The sequence below is a fragment of the Macaca fascicularis genome, chromosome 8, assembly GCF_037993035.2.
Source record: "Macaca fascicularis isolate 582-1 chromosome 8, T2T-MFA8v1.1".
Classification (NCBI taxonomy): Eukaryota; Metazoa; Chordata; class Mammalia; order Primates; family Cercopithecidae; genus Macaca; species Macaca fascicularis.
The window spans coordinates 29,614,314-29,619,417 of record NC_088382.1 but is presented as its reverse complement, the minus strand read 5'-3'; the positions used below and the strand labels follow the sequence as shown (position 1 = coordinate 29,619,417).

The following is a 5,104-nucleotide window of genomic DNA, read 5'->3' as shown; positions in this document are numbered from 1 at the left end:
CCTCATATAAGTGAAATCACACAGTACTTGTCTTTTTGTGTCTGGTTTATTTCACTTAGCATAATGTGCTCAAGTGTCACCCATGTTGTAAGTAGCATGTGTCCAAATTTCGTTTCTTTTTAAAGCTAGATAATATTCGCTTGTACATTCAGCCCCCATTGTTTATCCATTCGTCCTTCGATGGGCACTTGAATTGCTTCCACCTTCTGGCTATTCTGAATAGTGCTGCTGTGAACGTGGGTGGGCAAGCATCCCTTCCAGCCCCTGCTTTCATTCTTTGGGGGTAGCCAGAAGTGCAACTGCTGATATTATTTATAGAAGAAGGAGAAATCAGGTGCAGGAGATTAGGCGACTTGCCTAAGTCTGTGTGACTAAGTGTCAGAACCAGGATTTCTCCCAAGCAGACTGGCTCCAAGGTCCTGGCTCCGGACCACCGGGCTCACTGCTTCTCACCTGTGCCTCTCACTTTCTGAGATGACCACACCTGGAAGGTTACAAAGAGTGGCCATGCTGACCAGCAGAGGGCATGCCTTGGCCTCTCACCGGGTCCCCCATCTTCTCTGCCCTCCACATCTGCGGCTTACAGAGACCACAAGCTGACATGAAGAAATATCCTTTAGAAGGGCCGGGCGCAGCAGCTCATGGCCGGGTGCAGCAGCTCACGCCTGTCACCCAAGCACTTTGGGAGGCCAAAGTGGGTGGATCACTTGAGGCCAAGAGTTCAAGAGCAGCCTAGCCAATGTGGCGAAACCTCATCTCTACTAAAAAAAAAAAAAAAAAAAAAAATTAGCCGGGCATGGTGGCAAATGCCTGTAGTCCCAGCTACTTGGGAGGCTGAGGCAAAAGAATCCCTTGAACCTGGGAAGTGGAGGTTGCCGTGAGCCGAGATCACGCCACTGAACTCCAGCCTGGGCAACAGAGCGAGACTGTCTCAAAAAAAAGAAAATAAATGTCCTTTAGAGACTGGATATTCCACTTCCCTCCACACAGCTGTAAAACAGAAATTGGTTCACTCCCTCCCCTGCCAAACCTGTCATTGTGTCCCATTGCTCTTAGAGATCAAAATCTCTAAGATTATTATGGTCCGCCCTGGTGTGATCCTGCTGCTTCTCTACCCCATCTTTGCTTCTCCCTGACATTCATATGTTTCCATCAGAGCCCACCTTCTTCCTATCCTCAGCCACATGATCATAGACTGACTAATGGCCACCCAAAGATATCAGGGCCTAATCCCTGGAACATGTAAATATTAATGTGGTGCAAAAGTCATTGCGGTTTTTGTCATTACTTTCAATGGCAAAAACCTCAATGACTTTTGCACCAACCTCATACTACCTAATAAGGAAAAAGGGCCTTTGCAGGTGTGATTAGGGTAAGGATTTTGAGATGAGGTGCTTGTCCTGGATTATCTGGGAGGGCCCCAAATGCCACCACAAGTGTCCTTATAAGAGAGAAGCAGAGGGAGACCAGACACACAAAGGAAAAGGCTATGTGAAGACCAAGGCTGAGGTCACAGCGATGCAGCTACAAGCTCTGAACTCCTGGAACCACAATGGCTACCTCAGGGCCTCTGCACTGCATACCTGCCCGTCTCTACCTCTGCATGGCTGGCTTCTTCCTGTCTTCACACCTCAGCACAAGTTTAGGTCTTGCCCCCTTGGAGAGAGCGTTTCCGCCTTCCAGACCTCCCTAGCAAGCTCCCATCACACTCCATGACCTCACCCTATTTATTTTATTCCTACCCTATCACTACTATTATTTATTTCCTTCTGTCTTATTTATGTCTTACTATAAACAGGCATTTCTAATTCGACGTAAATATAATAAGATGCAGAGGTTTATATTAGATCTTATTTTTTGCCTCCTGCTCTAATCCATCAGAGCAGGGACTGTCTCTGTCTTCTTTGATGCTGAAACCCCAGTGCCTGGAACACTGCTGTGTTTGCTAAGGATACCATAACAAAGTACCACACAGACTAGACGGCTTCAACCATGGAAAGTTAACTTCTCAAAGTTCAAGAGGCTAGACGTCTATGGCCGGGGGTGGTGGCTCACACCTGTAATCCTAGCACCTTGGGAGGTTGAGGCAGTAGGTCACTTGAAACCAAGAGTTCGAGATCAGCCTGGCCAACATGGCGAAACCCCGTCTTTACTAAAATTACAAAAACTACAACCGGGTGTAGTGGCTCACACCTGTAATCCCAACACTTTGGGAGGCCAAGGTGGGGTGGATCCCTCGAGGTCAGGAGTTCGAGACCAGCCTGGCCAACATGGTGAAACTCCGTCTTTACTAAAAATACAAAAAAATTAGCTGGGCATGGTGGCACATGCCTGTAGTCCCAGCTACTCAGGAGGCTGAGGCAGGAGAATTGCTTGAACCCTGGAGACGGAGGTTGCAGTGAGCTGAGATTGTGCCACTTCACTCCAGCCTGGGCCACAGAGTGAGACTCTGTCTCAAAATAAATAAATAAATAAAATAGAAGAAGTCCAAGATCAAGGTATCAGTGGATTTGGTTTCTTCTGCAGCCTCTTCCCTTGGCTTGCAGAGGAGTAGCTTTCTGGCCGTGTCCTCGCATGGCCTCAGTTCGTGTGCATCTGTGGTGTCACTTTCTGAGCGTCCTAATCTCTTCTCCTGAGGACATCAGTCAGATTGGATTAAGGACCAGGCTAATCACTTCCTTCTAACTTAATCACCTCTTTAAAAGTCCTGTCTCCAAATCTAATCCCAGAGCTTCAACAATGGTGAATTTGGGGAGGCGCGATCCAGCCCCCAATAACCACCTCACATATGTTAATGGTGGGCATGTGGCAGCTGTGCTGTTAGGTGAATGCTAATGCTGTGATCACACCAACGGAAACATAAATGGAAGAGGGAAGTTGGAAAGCCGCAAAAGAAAAACTCACATGGACAGAAAACACATAAAAATATGTCCAATCTCACTAGACTCAAAGAAAATACATATTAAGGTAACAATGAGACACTATCACTTGCCTAACAAAATGGCTGAGATTTAAAAGTGGACAATAGTTGCTTGTAGGAGTGCAGAGGTGGTGCACGCCTTCTGCAAAACAACTTGGCATGAAGCACAAAGTACAGAGTTCCATGGGATGGGCGGTCTCCCTTAAAGAAGTGACCTGAAGGTAATTCTTAGTCAAGTGAAGAGAGAGAGAGGAACAAATGAGGCAGAAAGAACAGTCTGATTAAAAACCTCTAAGCCACAAAGTACAGTGCCTTCAAAGAGGTAGGAGAGCCCTATTCAACATAGTACTGGAAGTCCTAGCCAGGGCAATCAGGCAAGAGAAAGAGATCAAAGGCATCCAAATTGAAAAAGAGAAAGTCAAATTGTCCCGGTTTGCAGATGACATGATCTTACATCTAGAAAAACCTAAAGACTCCACCAAAAATCTTAGATTTGATAAATGAATTGAATACAGTTGCAGGATGCAAAACCAATATACAAAAATCAGCGGCATTTCTGGCTGGGCGTGGTGGCCCATGCCTATAATCCCAGCATGATTGAGATGCTGAGCTGGGAAGATCGCTTGAGGCCAGCAGTCTGAGATCAGCCTGGGCAATATAGCAAGACCCCATCTCATTTTTTCAAAATTAAAATTTCAAAAATGAGGGAAAGGAAAGCACAAGGAGCCGCCTCTGCCAGCATAACAGTGCCTGGAGCCGGGAGGAGATCCGGGCCGCCATGCGGCCTCCCCTGCATCCCGCCACCAGCCGCCTCTGTCCTCGGAGCTATTCCAACAATCTCTTAAAACATGGTGGATTAGGCCGGGCGCGGTGGCTCAAGCCTGTAATCTCAGCACTTTGGGAGGCCGAGACGGGTGGATCACGAGGTCAGGAGATCGACACCATCCTGGCTAACACGGTGAAACCCCGTCTCTACTAAAAAATACAAAAAAACTAGCCGGGCGAGGTGGCGGGCGCCTGTAGTCCCAGCTACTCGGGAGGCTGAGGCAGGAGACTGGCATGAACCCGGGAGGCGGAGCTTGCAGTGAGCTGAGATCCGGCTACTGCACTCCAGCCTGGGCGACAGAGCGAGACTCCGTCTCAAAAAAAACCAAAAAAACAAAAAAACATGGTGGATTAGTAGGAAGTTCTAGGTGTGTAGAGACATGCCTCACCCGAGGATATTAAAAAGGCATATGAGAAACTGGCTCTGAAGTGGCACCCTGATCAAAATCCTTAGAATAAAGAAGAAGCAGAGAGAAAATCCAAACAAGTAGCACAGGCGTTATGAGATGCTGTCAGATGCTAAGAAACGGGACCTCAATGACAAATATGGCAAAGAAGGATGAATTGGTGGAGGGGGAGGTGGAAGTCATTTTGATGGTCCATTTGATTTTGGCTTCACATTCCGTAACCCAGATGGTGTCTTCAGGGAATTTTTTGGTGAAAGAGACCCATTTTCATTTGACTTCTTTGAAGACCCTTTTGAGGACTTTTTTGGGAATCGAAGGGGTCCCTGAAGAAGCGGAAGCTGAGGGACGGGGTTGTTTTTCTCCACATTCAGTGGATTTCCATCTTTTGGAAATGGATTTTCTTCTTTTGATACAGGATTTACTTCATTTGGGTCACTAGGCCAGGGGGACCTCACTTCATTCTCTTCTACATCATTTGGTGGTAGTAGGATGAGTTGGGATATCAAATCGATATCAACTTCTACGAAAATGGTTAATGACAGAAAAACCACTACGTTTCCTAAGGCCTTCCCAGCCATGCGGGACTGTGAGTCAATGAAACCTCTTTCCTTTAGAAATTACACAGTCTCAAGCATTTCTTTATAGTAGTGTGAAAATGAACGAATACACTCTCCTTTCTTTTTCACCTCCCCTTTATCCCTCACAGCTCCCCTAATCCCCTCCCAAGGAACAGGGATTCTCACACAGGTCCCACAGCAGGACCCACGCTTACCAAGCCTCTGGCTCTTTCTCCCAGCTCCAGAATCCCTAGGTTTCATTTTGGAAACAAATTTATGTCTAGCTATTAACAAAGTTTCATAGCATTACCTCGTTTATGTAATATATTTGCACTTAAATTTGACTTCAAGAGACTACAAAGAGAATTGTTGAGAATGGTCAAGAAAGGCTAGAA

At 46.6% G+C, this 5,104-nt stretch overlaps 1 pseudogene; it reads left to right on the top strand.

Annotated features, from left to right (window-relative positions):
• The first annotated feature begins 4,088 nt into the window (after positions 1-4,088).
• Positions 4,089-4,900, top strand: LOC102123593 (dnaJ homolog subfamily B member 6-like; annotated as a pseudogene).
• Positions 4,901-5,104: the final 204 nt, after the last annotated feature.